Below are 17221 nucleotides of genomic sequence, written 5' to 3' on the forward strand. Positions count from 1 at the left end.
GGGGGGGGGGAGAGAAAGTAGCCAGTTTCATAGAGTATGATCTAAATCTAAGGAGATTAACAAAACAAATAAAATGGATTGGCCTCTAAATTACTAGCTACTTACAGTGACTTACATTTTAACATAAAAAGAATCATTTATTATTATTTGTAAGACTGAGGCCACCACGCTCTTAAATCTATTTGGCAGATTGGGTGAGAATGAGGCAAGATATTGTATACCTGCCAGAATAGTGTTTTTCAAAACCTGCCCAAAGCCAGATTTTGTTTATTGGTTTCTATATTTTCCTCTTTATCGCTAAATGGACAATATAATCCTTTAGGGGAGAATCTGTCTATATATAATAAAGACACACACTGTAGCAAACCTTTTCTGAATCACATATTTAGAGGGATATACTTATTTCTTAAATAAACTAGCAACAACTTAAATGAACAAAATCATCCTATTTTATGTTACTTAGAACATACTTATTAAAGGTCAAAAGAAATACCAGCTAATTAAGCACATTAATAAATCATTCCATCTCAATCACGCTAGCAACTCATGTTCACTAGTTTGCACTGCAGGAACCCTGCTATCTCTGACAATTGTGGAAACTATAGTTGAGAAAGTTCATTTTCAATGAACTGAGTACTACGAATCAAAGAAAATTCATTTTTTAATAAAATAAAACTATTCTAGTTCACAATAAACTGGTCACTAACAATTGGAGATTAAAAATTCATAGAGCGATTCTACTCCCCCCCCCCACACACACACAAATGACACATTAGACACATTATTATTAGTACCCAAATCATATATTCTGAAGGAGATGTTCATGGCCAAGAAAGACAGTGATGGTGTTCATGTCCTGAGGGATAGCGCTGATGATAACCTGTTATTCTCAACATGAAAAGTACAGCACTCGAGGCCTGGCAGATGGTTAAAAAGTTTTTGACAGAATGAAGTTGCCATAGCAAAAGCGAAGAGTCCCTAGCGGAAACACAGAGCCAGTGCCAGTTTTATGAGAACTGAGAACACCATCACCTCATTTACCAGCAGACACATCATTGTGACTAAGCAAGAAGGCCCAATGCCAGTCTCTCCTTTGTGTGCCCTTACAAGGTACCAGCTGCTTAGTTTCTTCTGATGCACAATCTTGTTTAATACATTCAAACACACATCAAAACCATCTTTTCTCTTCTACTGAAGTCTTAATTGCCCATTCCTAGAGATTTACAGCCTCAGAAAACCACAGGTACCCTATCTTACAGGGTCACTATGAGTCGGAATCAACTCAATAGCAATGAGTTTGGTTTTAAATTGTGTGGTATTTTTTAAAGTTAAAAAAACCAGTTATATTCCTTCAAGATTTAGTTTAATCCTATGAGTTTTCTTGCATGATCCAGACTGAGGTCTACCAAAGTACCTACAAATTGCTTAATACAGTGAGGATACTTCTCATATTAAAATTTTCTTCTAACATCAATTTAGTAAAAACAAAAGAACATGACTCCCACACAGGTATTTTGTCAATAAAATAATTCATTTTTGAAATGCCAATTTTCGCTCTTCAAAAATTGCTACAAACTTTTACTACAAACTTGGTACTAACAAAACTTATTAGTAGCAAGGGCTCAAGTAGAAAGAAAATGTTTTGGAAAGGATGATGGCAACATATGTACAAATATGCTTGATACAACGAATGTATGGATTGTTTTAAGAGCTGAAATAGCCCCCAACAAAATGATTTATAATGTATATATTGTATATAATTTATAATTATATCTAGAATGTGCTGCTGGGCTCATAGTAATCCCATGTGCAATGAACGAAACCCCGGCCGGCTCCTGCGCCATCCTCACAATTGGTCGCACGTTTGAGTGAGCCCAATCCTTTTTTCACTGCCCCTCCACTTACCAAGACTGAGCTCTCCAGCCTGCCCTCTGAGGAGCAGCTGGCTGTCCTTCTTCCAAGACAGATCAGCTTGTTCTTTTGCAGCCCATGGTACTTTCAATAGTTTTGCACTATAATTCAAATGCATCGATTTTTCTTCAGTCTTCCTTATTCAAAGTCCAACTTTCACATGCATAGGAGGTGACTGAAAATACCAAGGCTTGGTTCAGGCACACCTTAGTCTTCAAACACCCTTGTTTTTCAATACTTTCAGGATGTCTTGTGAAGATTTACCCAAAACAATGTTTCGGTTGATCTCTTGACTGCTGCTTCCGTGAGCATTGAATGTGGATCCAAGTGAGAGAAAATCCTTGACAATTTCTATCTTTTCCCCATTTATCATGATGTTACCTATTGGTCCCGTTGTCAGGAATTGTGATTTCTTCATATTGAACTGAAGGCTACGAGCCTTGATCTTCACCAGCATATCAATATGCTTGTATATGGTATGATGTAATAAAGGGCTTTAGCACAGGCTTTCTAATCATGTTCTGCCAACTCCCAAGAAAGGGCTGGCCGAGACTGTGAGAATCTGCTAAGGCTGAGGAGCCCTCATTACCATCAGGCAGAGTGAGACAGGAGTGAGATACACCAGCCACTACTATTACGACGGCCACAAGGCAGACACATCCTGGATGTCCATCCTGCCCTGGATTCCTTCTCAGTGGTATGGGACAGGATGAAGTAGACATATTCCAAGCATACAAAAACAGAAGAGAACTTAAGAGGGCATGTACTAAGGTTCCAGTTAATCCAGGCACATGGTTCGTTCCAAATAAAACGTTTAAACATGTCTCTGAGCAGTGGATGGCTGCAGATAAGTTCTCTCAGTCATGTACTTATTTATCTTCCCCTCATTAGTGTGCCTTCCAAAACAGAGGTACTTTTTGTGCCATGGAAAACAATTTTGAGGTCAGGGCTAAGAACATTTTTAAAAAGTAGACATCTTCCCAAATGACTGACGCTTTGCAACAAGTTCATGGAAATGGTGCCCTACATAAATAACAGTTTTCAGATGGTTCAAGTGTTTTAAAAAGGTCAAGAAGATCTCAAAGATGAACCATGAGAAGGAAGACTGTCAACCAAGGCAAAAGAGGTGGCTGAAGTCCAGAGACTGATGGGAGAAGACCACAGACATAACACTGATGTGAAAACTACTGAAGTTGGGATCTCATCACATTTTCAATTGTAAGCAAGAATCTTGACTGCAGCAAACTCTCAGTTCACTAGGTACTAAAGGGCTTTATACTAAAGTCAGCTAACTCAGAGAACTGATCTTCACTACAACTTTATAGAACAAATTTTAATCAGGGAAAAGTTTTGGAGTTATCAACACAATCTGGAGAGCAAGGTGCAATCAAAACAGTGGCTTCCTGAGAGGAATTACTCAGAGGTGGAAGTAAGGTGAGGCAGGTGGGGCAGGAAGAAGGTGACAGGAAACAGAGGAATGACCCAGGAAGCAAAGATATGGATAGAGGTATAAGCATAGGTGTGTACATAGATAAATACATTAGTTCATAAAAATAGAGGTATTGGCCTATGTACATATATTTATATGTCAATACACTGAGGAAGTGGATGGACTACAGGCCTCTGCTCATACCCTCCCACAATGCAACTCTTTGTTCTAACAGACTGGCATTCAGTGATGCTCACCCACAGGCACAATCGCTGAAGACAAAATGGGTGCAAAGCAAATGTGAAGAAAGCAGATGGTGGCTGGCTAACAAAAGATAAAGCGTTTGGAGTTTTAAAGGCTTGAAGTTAAAGCAAGCGGCCATCTAGCAGAGAAGCAACAAGCCCACATAGAAGCAGCACACTAGCCTGTGCGATCATGAGTTGTCACTGGGATCGGATAACAGGCATTAAAGACCCAAAACCAATCAACCAACCAACCATATTGTTGAAAACAAGGGGGATTGGGCACAGAGACCACCTGTAGACAAAGGAACGTCACAGAGGGGTCACAGGGAAGGGATGAGTCGATCAGGGTGCAGCAAAGCACCAATGAAACACACAATACTCCTCTGGTTCCTTGAGGCTTCCTCACCCCCCACTGTCATGACCCTAGTACTGCCTTTCATTGTGGGCTAGACTGAAGCATGTGCACAGGTACAGGTAAGACATAAGAGCTCACAATACACACACACACACACAAAGAGCTCACAACACACGGAATCCAGGAACAGGAAAGGGAGTAGCGATACCAGAAGGGTAGGGGAAAGGTAGGGTGGGAGGAAAGGGGAATTGATTGTAATAATTGCCACATAACCGCACACCCCCACCCCACCCCCCACCAGGGGGATGTACAACAGAGACCATGGGGGAAGGGAGACAGGTTGGTGTAAGATATGAAAATAATAATTTATAATTTATCAAGGGGCCGCGAGGATGGGGGTGGGGGGAGAGGAGCTGACATCAAGGGCTCAATAGAAAAGTAAATGTCTAGAAAATAATGATGGAAACATATGTACAAGTGTGCTTGATACAATTGATGTATGGATCATTACATAAGTTGTAAGAGCCCTCAATAAAATGTTTAAAAAAAAAAAAGAAGAGTTGTACAATCATCAAACAAAAAAGAAAACAGTGGCTTCCACCAGGATCTAGGCCAGTTAAATTCACGGTAGGTAGGTCAGCTCAGCAGCTTAGAGCTACAGTTTGGGTGAATTTCAAAGGGGCATCCTGATAAATTTTTCTCAGTACACACAGGATAATAACAGGGACTTGCTATGACGAAGTGTAAGGAGAAAAGAAAATTGTATTGATAAGAAAAAGGCCAGGACAGAGCTGAGCGCCTATGGGCTGGAGGCCCTGGCAGAGTAGGGTGCCTTCAGGCAGGTATCGGTGGAACTCAAGAACGGAGTTACTTAGTTGAGCAGAGGCCAAGAATATGGGTCAACAGTGTGTACAGCTGACAGTGAAGCCTGCCAGCCTGCATGCATGGCTGAGTAAGAGCACTGAGGTTGGAAGCTAGCCTGCCTGAAGAAGTGTACCCTGGCTCGTTACTTACAAGTTAAAGCTGATGCTAAATTATAACCTGTTACTAACCGATGAACTCCACAGTCCTGAGTATGTTCTATGTGGCTGCTGCAATGAAATAATGAACCCTGTAGAGAAGCAGCGAGTGTCATGGAGAGACGGCTGGTGCACAAATCTGGTAAAGTCCACTGCTGAAGAGAGGATGTATGTCTCACCTGCAACCTCCTAGTAAGCAGCTTTGGGCTGATGCTAATTTTCTCATTATCCTCCCTGAAGAGAGCACTCTCGGTTACATCCAGCCACTGAGTTTGCAGTATTTTGTGCAAGTAACACCCAGGTGGCATGAGGGGGTACCCCCCCAAAACACCTGGAATTTTTCTTTTTCAAAGCTACGTATTTAAATGAAAAATAATCATTTTACTGGGGGCTCATACAACTCATCACAATCCATACATGCATCCATTGTGTCAAGCACACTTGTACATTTGTTGCCCTATCATTCTCAAAACATTTGCCTTCTATTTGAGCCACTGGTATCAGCTCCTCATTTCTCCCCCTCTCCATTACCCCCTCCTTTAAACTTTATTTGGGGGGTGGTAGGTTTCCAGAAAAAAAACAAAACAGAAATCCTGCTAGACAAATTCTGAAAGAGCTGTAACACTCCTTAAATTTTTTTGTAAAACAATCTTACCACCTTCAAAGTACTCTCCACTGCACTTAATACATTTATCAAGTCTGCGAATCCAATCTTCGAGACATTTTTCAAATTCATCTGGTTGAATGGCTGACGGCACCAACCTTGTTTTTTCCTTCACCTCTTCTACATCCTCAAATCTTCGTCCTTTCATGTCCCTCTTCATTTGAATAAACAAAAAGAGTTCGCACGGAGCAAGCTCAGGTAAGTCAGGTACGTGGGGCAACAGAGGCATGCTGGTCTTTGCAAAAAACAGGTGCACTGAGATGGCTGCATGAGCAGGTGCACTGTTGTGGTGGCAAACCCAGTTCCCTGTCTGCCATAAATCAGGCCTTTATTGTTTCACACGATCATGAAATCTTTTCAGAACCTCTACATAGAAAGATTGATTAACAGTCTGACCTGGTGGAACAAACTCCAAATACACTAACCCCCTCACATCAAAAAAACAAATGAGCATCATTGTTTGGGATGGTTTTTTGGGGGGTGGGGGGTACACCCTTCATGTTTTTTTCTAACCTTGCCGTCTCAAGTTTTTAAAAGCCTATCAGAAAAATTAACATAGCTCACTTATGAAAATATTTCATGGGGGAGGGTACAGTTGTCATCCCTCAAAATTAAAGTATGCATGCTGAGTTTAAAAAAACAGTATTATGGTATTATTGAAAGAAAGTCTTGGCAGGCAAATTTAATATATGGCAAAGTCTTCCTCCTTTTCCAATGCTACCCTAACCCCAATCTCATACTGCCAGGATATGGAAATGCCACAAAATCCTCTTTCCTGGTAGAAATAATTAGAAAATAGGCTTCATCTTTGAAGTGATAATACAGCATCAATTACCCAGTTTTATGTCTTTAATAGACATGCATGTAAATTGTCAAAATGCTAAGAGCACTCAATGTAAGGGGGTTAATCTTTCTAAAAACCTCACATGTCCCTTCTGAGGTCCTTTCTGATGCTGCTGATCAGAATCATGACCACTTCATTGAGCCACTTAGAAGCACAAACAAAAAGTTGTTTCTAAGTCTCTCTAAAGTAAACTTAAAGAAGCCCTGACAACATAGTGGCTTACATGCTGGGCTGCTAACCCCAAAGTCACCAGTCTGAGGTCACCAGCCGCCCTGAGGCTTTCTGTTCTGTAAAGAGTTATAGGCTTGGGGACACACAGGGCAGTTCTGCTGTGCTCCAGTCACCAGATGTGGAAGCAACTTGATGGCAGCGAGACCAGTGAAAGTAATCTTACAAAACTTCTGCTCAGATCCCTATTCTCTTTTTCCATGACCCTTGGGTATGAATTCTTATCAAGTACTTTATAAAGGGAATGGTTAATGTTGTTCAACTGGTGCATTACAGCAATTCATGGATTTCTAGCTGATATTTATTTGGTCCACAGTAAAATACAGCACAGACCAACAGTGAGTAAAGTCTATCACTCATGAATTATTCTTTATTGGTAAGCCATTAAGTAGAAAAAAGAGAGTTTTGTGTTTAAACAAGCTAAGAGCAGAAGCCCGTTATACAATACAATGTTACTTAAAAGTGTTTGCAAGCATCAAAGAACAAAAAATCATATCATTGTAAAGGTGGGTGAGTGCAGAGTGGAGACTCAAAGCCCATTGGTATACAACTGGACACTCCCCTTACTGAAGGGGTGTGGGGAGGAGACGAGCCAATCAGGGTGCAGGGTAGCAACGATGAAACATATAACTTTCCTCTAGGTTCTTGAATACTTCCTCCCCCCCACTATCATGATCCCAATTCTGCCTTACAAATCTGGCTAGACCAGATTGTACCAGGATGTACATTGGTACAGATGGCAACCGGAAACAGGGAATCCAGGACAGATGACTCTTTCAGGATCAGTGGTGAGAGGGGCAATGCCTGGAGGGTGGAGGGAATCTGGGGTAGAAAGGGGGAACCGATGACAAGAATCTACATATAGCCTCCTCCCTGGGGGATGGACAGCAGAGGAGAGGGCGGGGGGAGACGTTGGACAGTGTAACTTATGACAAAACAATAATTATTTATGAATTATGAAGGGTTCATGAGGGAGGGGGGAGGGGGAGAGAGGGAGAATATGAGCAGCTAATATTAAGGGCTAAAGTGGAAGGCAAATGTTTTGAGAATGATGAGGGCAACAAATGTACAGATGGTGCTTGACAATTGATGCATGGATTGTTGTAAGAGCTGTAAGAGTCTCCAATAAAATGATTTATAAAAATAAAAATAAATAAAGTGTTTGCCAATGAGACATTCAACTCAGTGCTGCTATCAGATCCTCTCTGGAGTGATTTTGTATTTGAAGATTTTCAAAAGACAGTGACGGAGATTTAAAACAGCTACTATCTTCCTAAGTATAATGCTTTGTTTGTGCCTCTTGCCCAATCGTGTTAGCAGGTCAGCTGGCTTCTACTTGAAAAGGTGTGCAGAGATGGGCTTGGTGACGACTCAGCAAGTTCATTTAAGGCTGTAGAATCCTGCCATCTTCGGCCAACATGGCCAGTGCCGTAGAGCACACAGTAGTCTCAAGAAACCACAAATGAGAGAGGACTAAGGAATTAAAACCACTGCACTCACTGTCACCGAGGAGATGCTGAATAACAGCTACCAAAAACTCAGGCTGACAAAAAGGGTAAGAAAGTTGCTTTTCCTTAGCGGTGGTTTGTCTCTCTACCTGTACTAACCAATGAGTACATTTGTGATGTAAATAAGCTCAGCTTAAAGTATGTGTTCGTGAAAACATTGCAGTGTCTTTTAAATTCTATCTTTCCACAAATTGTGAAGCCCTCGTGTACTTAGCCATCCTAGTGGTGTTTTGTGGGAAACAGACTTAACCCCACAGTGTTTGTCTGATAGAAGAACAAATAAGTCTGTTGTTGAGGAAGTGCAGTCAGAATACTCCTGAGACGTGAATCTGGCAAGTCCTCAACTCATTTATGTTGGACTTCTTATCAAGTAAAACCAGTCCCTAAAAAAGACACTGTGAAAGACCTTCCATGAGCAGACCTACCCAGGGCTGCAACTACGGGCTCCAGAAGAACCCCGCTGAGAGGAAGGCATGGGAGCAGGCCCTGTCCTCCCCTGCTGGTCACTTAGCCAGCTCGACAGTACCTCAAGCAACAATCAGATGTGAACATGTATTTTAAAAATACACAAGAGGATTTAAATGTTTCATGGGACATGGAGTTCAAAGCCTTTAGGGTTCACTTGTTAGCTCTTTGGCCTTGGGCAGGGCACTATTTCTGAATCCGGTATTTCACAGAGGTTTGGTACCCAGTGCACATTTTGATTATATAGATAGAACCTGTCTACTCTGTTCAAAGAACCCAAAGTTGATGTTCTTTCTCATTTATGCTGCAATAGTGCCTAACATATAGCATGCAATCAAAAATTAATTAAGAGAACAGGATTCTTTAGAAGACAACACTGGTGATAAGCCATTAGCCTCAGATACAGCCTTACCACTCAATATTGTAACCTCTTACAACTCTTGTCACTTCTCCCACTACTTAAAAGAAAAATTACTAAAGGGAATTTCCTTGGAAGACTCCACTATCCCTGCACTTTCCAGATTGCAGAGAACACCTTGAGGTGAGCAAGGGCATTTAAGTTTCTGCCCCAATAACAAGCCTAACAAAACAGGCCTAGGCAGCCTAACTGGTGGGCATGCTCTCAGGTCCCAATGTAATTCAAGATGATGTGATAGGGAGTGATGGTGTGTCACTTCTCAGACTAGGTCATAGAACACAGTGCAGCTCTAGTATAGCCCCTTGACTCATTTGCCCTGGAACAAGTCAGCCACCGTGTCAGGAGGACCCTTAAACACTCTTTCGGAGAGGCCCTTAGGGGAGAAACAGACCCTCATCAAGCCATCAGATGACTGTAGCTCCAACAGAAGATTTTGACTCCAATTTGGTGTGAAGCCCCTGAACCAGAATCATGTAGCTAAATGGTCCCTAGATTCTCTACCCTCAAGAACTATATGAATTAATAAATGTTCGGTGTATAAAAAAAGAAATGATGTAATAGGAAAGGCTTTCCATTCCAGTCTTCACTCCCCTCCTAGTTCAGACTCTTCCACAGCCGGGGAGATGAGCTCTCACTCTGGGAGAAGCACCTAAGAATCCTGGGATACAACATGTTGCTACTAGCTCACCCTTGCTTACTCCAGAGCCACAGCTGTACCTTCTTCCTATTTCCCTAGGCCCTCTGTCACTTTGTGTTCCTGTTAACTGTGCCTCTTCTTGTGAAAGGACTGTAATGCCCATCTTCTGAATGTCCTCCAACAGACAGGACAGAGGAGTCAGGGAGAGAAACACTACAGACCTCACCTATCCAGCTGTTCCACAGCCTCTGACCGACTCGCTCCGGGAGGACTGCTCTCAACTCCAACCACCATGCTTACAGAAACCAGAACATTTCAAAGTCTCTCCCATACTCCCTACTGTGCTGAATGGAGGCTTCCACTTAGTGCCTCACTCAAGACCCAACCAAGGCCATTGAGTGGACCCCGTTCCCTTCAGTGTACAGAGGAGGAAACTATGGCAACTTACTATCTTCATAACGGTACCAGATACAGTACCATGGTATTAAAGAAAGGTATTTTTAATGTTCCTCTTAACAAGGTTGCTTTTTCTTAATCGTCATTACATGAAGAGAGGTCCACAGAGGGCTAAGGAAACCTGCTTTACCACTTCTAATCAGCTGTCACAGTCACCTGATAAACTCTTCTTCACCAGAGGAAAACTCACACATAGTATTTAAATTCAATTCAGAATTACAGGAATATTGACGCAGGCTTTCCCTGAATTACAATGGGATTCATTCAGATAACCAGAGTAAATAGATTCTGGTTTAAGCCAAAGATCTCCTTTAAAAAAAGTTTTCATTATTATTGCCTTTCCTTATCAGTATCCTTATAAATCTGGTATTCTGTCTTTAGGGATACAGAGTGGGCAAAAGCTGCGGGGTGGGGGGTGGGGGGTGACATGAGGGAGTGCCAGTGTTATACCATAAAGTGGACAGACTCAAAGCAAGAAAACAGTTTCTTTTGGGGTGAGATTATTTCCTAGTTCTACACTAAATTGCTATGTGTAAAGAAAACTTCTGGCATCTTGGCAGTGTAAGAAGTAGACTGTCAATGTGTGTCTCGCTGGGAACCACAAACTTCACTAACATCCGGCACACATATGATTTTCATCGTACATTGAGTGTATAGGAGTGAAAATAGTTTTGTTTTCATTTCCAGTTTTCTGGCTGTACTTCAAGACTTATCAAGTTATCAACAGTGAAAGTCTTTTCACAGGGGCCAAGGGGGGCGAGGGTTGCCTTTCAAAAAAACTGTACGAAAAATTTACACATTGACATATACAGAGATTTCATCCTTTTAGTAAAGATACCAAAAAAGAGAAAGAAAAGAGGCACAACCTTAAGTGTTCCTTGCAGCTCTAGGAAAAACACACAATATAAAATTACCTCACTCTACCAACAAAACTTCCACTGTAGGCGATCACGGCCATATCTAACCTACATCATCACTGTTATTGGTAGGGAAGGTCGCATGTTCTAAAAGCTCACTATAGAGGGTCAGGCATGTAAAATTTGCTTTAACTAGCTTAATCCTTTAAGTGACAACTCTTAAGAGGTTGGTAGGGACAGCTATGGTGTAAACGCTACTGACGGAAAAACTGAGGCACAGACGGAAGGAAGGGTACGTCAGGGGGGCACTAACTAGTAAGTGGCAGAATCAGAATTTGAGAACAGACCATCTGGGCTGTCCTGCGCTACCTTCTTTCTTCTGAAACATTTCCTTCTAAAATACAGGAAAAGTGACTATTCAAGCATTTCTAGACCTTGGATCATGGACACACACACCCCTTCAGAGTCAGGGAAAAAAGTTGAAATTTTATATTCCATTTCTTTTTGTTTCACAAAGTGGTATGTCTTTCTTTAATAAAATTAAACTCAGAATAAGGTCAGCACTACTATCATAGGCATTGAACCACTTAACAAAAAATAATGGGGTGGGGGGTGGGGAGGGGTGGTCCCTAATTGCCCTTGTGTAAAGCTTACAAATTGACACATTCTGTGCAGGTACAAAAATTCCACTCAGTTTTTTATTACTTCCTCATTCCTAAATTTAATTAGTCAAATCAGAACCAAACATTTATGAATATAAAAGACACGGAAACAAAGAGGCACAAATCTGACCGGACACCCCCCTCCCCCCACTCCCACAAACACATTAAAAAAACACCTCACCACGATCTAGTGGGTTCCTACTCACAGCAGACTGCCCTTTGGGGTTTTGGAGGCTGTCAATCTTTCTGGGAGTAGAAAGCCTTCTTTCTCCCCCCTGGGCAGCTGGTGGGTTCAAACTACTGACTCTACAGGACTCTAACCCACTGTGCCACCAGGGCACCTTCAGGACAGTCCAGAACGTGTTGCCATGCTCTGAGATCCTGAGAAACATCCAAGATGAACACACTATGTGAAAAACAAAGAGAATGGCACAGGGCTCCTGGGAGCAAAACAACTGATTTCAAAGGGGGAGATGAAGTCTTTCTAAAAAGCAGGCAGAAAACAGACAAAAGCAATCATAAGGAGGGAAAAAAGCAGCAGTCTAACTAACAGGAATCCCAAAATGAACAGAAAAAAATTGAGTAAAGTTTTCAGAAAAACATGGATCTTACAAAGCTAAATGTTACAAGTCTTTTATAGATTAAATGAGAACACTGAATAGAGAGACCCATGTGAAACGTGTATCACTGGAAAAGTTCCCAACAAAGATTAAAAAATCAACAATACGAAAATCACCTCCCAAGGAACAGGAATCGAACCAAATCAACCTAAGCTTCCTCATCAAGGAAGGCCATTGGCCAGCAATGAAACGATGCCGTCACGGTTCTGACCTAAGTGGTTTTCAAGCTAGAGTTCTACTCCCGGCCACACTGCTTTTTTCAGAGTAAGAATACAATGAAAACCAACTTGAACATGGAGACACTCAAAATTCACCTTCGTAGCCTGCACACTCCCCCACAACGTGCCTGACAGGGTCGCTGTGCTGTGGTTGCTTGACTTTATTGTGATGCTGAGAGCTTTGTCACTGGTATTGCCAATACCTGCAGGGTCGCCTCAAAAACCAAAACCAAAAGGAGCAAGCTTTCAGTGGAGCTTGCAGACTAAGAACAGACTGCAAAGATGGGATAAAGTGAACACTTCAGCGGAAGTAGCCGGGGAAACCCCTATGGATGGCATCGAAACATCGTCAGTTACTGATAACCTAATGGATAGAAGCAGCAGAGGTCAATAAGAGATCGAGCAACGCCTTGCATTAGGTAATTCTGCTGCACAAGACCTCTTTCATGCGGTGAAAAGCAAGGAGGTTGATGAGGCCGAAGGTACACCGGACCCACGCCATGGTGTTTTCAATGGCCGCGTCTGCATGTGAAAACCGAGCATTGAATAAGGAAGGCTGTAGAACAGATGCCCTTGAACTATGGCGCTGATGACGAATATTGAAGGACCACAGAATACCAGAAGAACAGAACCACCTTTCTTAGTGGAAGTACAGCCGGACGCTCCTTAGAGGCAAGGAGGATGACACTCTGTCTCTTGTACTTCGGACTTGTTATCAGGAGAAACCAGTCCTCATGTTCGGTTGTGACACGCGATCCTCACATCAGTCGAGCTTAAGTTTTTCTCAACAAAGTGTGCAGAGGAGGGAAATAACAAGAGAAAAGGCGATGCTACAATTTTGAGACATTTTTTCTTTTAAAAGGGTTTTTAATTTTTCAGGTGGTTCTATAATAAAAACCAAGGCAACTGGTGACTCTGAGAGGGCGGGCGGGCAGAGGTAGCACCACCATGTTTTCTCTTTGGGGAACTATCTTCTGTGCTCCCCAGGGTCTTCAATGTGACAGACACTCTGGCCCAAGAGTGGCTTGTTCAGCTCAGAGGGCAGCCTGGAGTCTGTTTTGGCTGGGGGTCGGGAGTAAAGACAAAAAGAGCAAACAGCTGGGACACAGAGAGACCAATCCCTCACAACGAACAGTCTGACACAATGCAGAGGGCTCACTGACCACTGGAAGCCGGCCTCCAACAGCTACCACTACTGCACGCGCCATCAGGACTACAGCACAAGGTCCGGGGCAGGGGAGCCAGGAAAATGCAGAACAAAACTCAAAATCAAGAGACCAGGCTTAGTGCTGACCGACACCATGGTCCTTTGACCACCTGCCTTCCAGCCTCCAGCTGAACCCACCCCCGGGGAGCAACTTCCGGCCAAGCCACAAGCCTACACAGTAAACAATAACAAAGGGATCAATGTAGTCATCAGTACAATCAACTACATGAGACCTACAGGGGAGCATTCGCCCACAGAGCTCAAAAAGCAGGAAAGGGAAGGAAAGACCTGTGACTGGAAACCGTGAACCCAGGGAGGAGGTGAGGCTCCTCTGAGAGGCAGCATGGATATAAACTGTTGAATGGAAAGCAATTTACTATGTAAACTGCCATCCAAACCCTACCAAAACAAAACAATCACTGCTTGAGCACCTGGAGCTAAACCCACTCGACCCCTCCTAGACTTTCAGTTCTGGGAACCAGATTATTTATGTTGGTTTTGCAACACTCACTGGAAAGGATCTCAATCTTAAACGCTCATCTTACAAGGCATGGAGTCAAAAGAAAACAACTATTATTAATGAAACAAAAACCTCAATGTTACCAAAGGGAATCAGAAAGCTAAAATATAACAACACCAAGCAGACACACCGTTAAGGAGGGGGCAGTAGTGCTGGAAAACAGGTTTTCATGATTCCTGGGTCTCTCATGTTTCTGCCTGTCTTGCAAACAAGGTATGGTTGGCTCTCTATCCTGTGCTATCTTTTCAAGGATGTTCGGAGAGTGAACAGCCTTGGAAAACAGCTGCAGCATTTTCCTCCAGAGCAAAGGGCAGGCAGAATTCCTGTCACCCTCTGTAGCAAAGGGCAAGTATGCTTATTGCCCGTGATAAAATATTCAAACCCCCCCACCCCAAACTCGGGGCTTTTTCCCTGGAATAAAATAGGCGCCACGTACTGGTGTTACAGGCCCTCAATTGGGAGTCTCTGCAGGAATTGGGGTCAGAGAGGTACCTATATGCCGATACGGTCCTTCATCTCCAACCCACAAGTCTCATGTCCTTCAGCATTCGTGAAACTGAGGTGGGCTAACTTGTTAGCTTGCACGTGGGGTACAGTCTCATGCTCTTCAAAATCTCTGACAAATGGAAGGGAAATCTTGACTATCACTATATAAAGTGAGCATCTAATGCCTAAAACCGACAAACCAAAAATGGAAGTACAACCGTAGTAATCAGAGGATTGTCACTGGTAAAACCCAAACCACAAACAACTGAGGCGCGCCCCCCCACCCCCCACCCCTGCCCCAGGGAGAGAAACGAGGTGGGGAGGCATGGGGTGAGGAGTCTACTACCTTCATCATAAGCTCTTCTTCAACCAATACACTGATTGCCCATCACCAAGTTCCTCATGTAATAACTTTGTGTCTTGCTTTAAAAACAAAACAAAAAATGGGGGGGGGGGGGGGATGAGGAGCTGATACCAAGGGCACAAGTAGAAATAAAAAAAATGTTTAAAGGATGATGGCAACATATGTACAAATGTGTTTGACACATGCCATATGAACTGATATAAGAGCTTTAAGAGCCCCCAATGATTTTTTTTTTAAGTCAAAAGAAAAGCCTACCCGCTGTCTACCCTACCTCCCTTCTCCTCCCCCAAATTACATTTCCTATGCAACCAACTTGTGGAGGAACCCTGGTGAATTGTGTGTTCAGCCGCGGGCTGCTAGCCACAGGCTGGCCAGCAGTTCAAACCCACCAGCTAGCCCTCAGGAGAAAGATGAGGCTGTTTGCTTCTGAAGAGCGCTAGTGGCACAGGGATTACAAATGAGGTTGCTCATCACGGGGTCAGCAGTTTGAACTCAACAGCTGCTCCTCAGAACAAAGATAAGGCTGCCTACTGCCATAAAGATTTACCGCCTCAGAAATCCTAGGGAGCATTTCTACTTTGTCCTTTAGGATCCACCCTGTCGCTATGAGCCTTAATCAATTTAATGGCAGTTGGCTGATTTTTGGTTTGGGTTTTTATTAGTTGGAATTGACTCAGTGGCAGTCCGTCAGTTTGGTTTCTTATAACGTTTGCCTTCCTGTTGAATCTAATGGGGGGAAGATGAAAACAGAGCATAAAGGCTGCCCTAAAAGAGAGGCTGAAGGACAGTTGAGTTAAACCAAGTCTACTAAGTTGTACATCTCGTTAGGACCCATCCAGCTTTGGCTTTATTTAACTATGCTTTATTATTAACAGCAATGGCCAACTTGAACATAACAATACTTCAAACATCAATACCTCAATTCTTAAGGAATGCTAGAATAAATAAAAGATAAAGGTCTCTTTGTGACATGAGTAGTCAAGTAGTCTTTGTGACATGCTAATTTCCTTTACCTTTTTCCAACAGTTTTTTTGCCATGCAATTCACATATCATACAATTCACCAGTTCAATCACATCAAGAAGCATTGTACATCATGCCCACAATCAATTCCTAATTTCTTTTTCCTGTCAAGTGCTCTTCACTAAGAAAGCACAGTTCCACCCCGACACGCATGGGGCTACACTGAGCAGAAATCTGTCTGACCACAGTGCATGTTTTCGTTTCGTTGTTTCAGTGCGGCACAAGTCGGCCTGCTTTGGTGCTGTCTCGGAAGCTGAACCAGTCACCATCAAGTCAATTCCAACTCAGAGTGACCTACCGAGTAGAAACACCCCACAGGGCTTCCAAGGCTGACATCCTTACAGGTGCCAACCGCCACCCCTGGAGCCCCGGGGGCAACTCGGAGTTCACACCGCAGACCTTGGGCTAACAGCTTCTTCCCTGCATCGCCAGGGTCACTTTAAGGAAAAAGCATGGCAACATTTTTATATGACAGAATACTTTTAAGTATCAATTATTTGACTGTAAACTATGTTACAGCTAACTTTCCCATGTTACATTCCTTCCTGCCTTCATCCATTCAACAAATATTGAATAGGCACTGCGTAGATTAAAATAAATCAATAAGGTTCTCCAGGAACTAACATTCTGATGGGAAGAGAGACAGTCGTAAGTAAATTAAATAAGGAAATAATAGACTAGGGTAAGAAAAGTTTGGGGGAGAGGAGCACTTACAATGTTAGAGATTAGCAGAGGGCTCCTCCAAGGTAATATATGAGAAAAGATTTGAAGGAGGTGAAGAAGTTGGGCAAGAGGTTTTATCTGAAGGAATGGTGTTCCAGGTACAGGAAACAGCCAATACAAAATCCTTATGACAAATTCTTGCCTTCTTGCAACAAAGCACACACGGAAGAAGTACACCAGCCTGTGTGATCACGAAGTGTTGAAGGGATCAGGTATCAGGCATCAAAGAACAAAAAAAGTCTAGTACTGTGTGCTCACCTCCCCAATACGATCGCTGATGACAAATGGGTGCAATAAGCAAATGTGATGAAGAAAGCTGATGGTGCTTGGCTATCAAAAGATATAGTGTCTGGGGTCTTAAAG

General features: G+C 42.8%; 1 protein-coding gene and 1 pseudogene across 1 annotated transcript in view; both read right to left on the bottom strand.

Moving 5' to 3' along the window:
• Positions 1 to 17221, bottom strand: part of FBXO34 (F-box protein 34) — an 82457-nt gene that overhangs the window by 42887 nt on the left and 22349 nt on the right. The gene's annotated exons all lie outside the window — the stretch shown is intronic.
• LOC115868843 lies at positions 5520 to 5586 on the bottom strand (annotated as a pseudogene).

This window comes from Echinops telfairi, unplaced genomic scaffold (assembly GCF_000313985.2).
Source record: "Echinops telfairi isolate 266 unplaced genomic scaffold, ASM31398v2 ScPeMD7_18;HRSCAF=68, whole genome shotgun sequence".
In the NCBI taxonomy this organism is placed as follows: domain Eukaryota; kingdom Metazoa; phylum Chordata; class Mammalia; order Afrosoricida; family Tenrecidae; genus Echinops; species Echinops telfairi.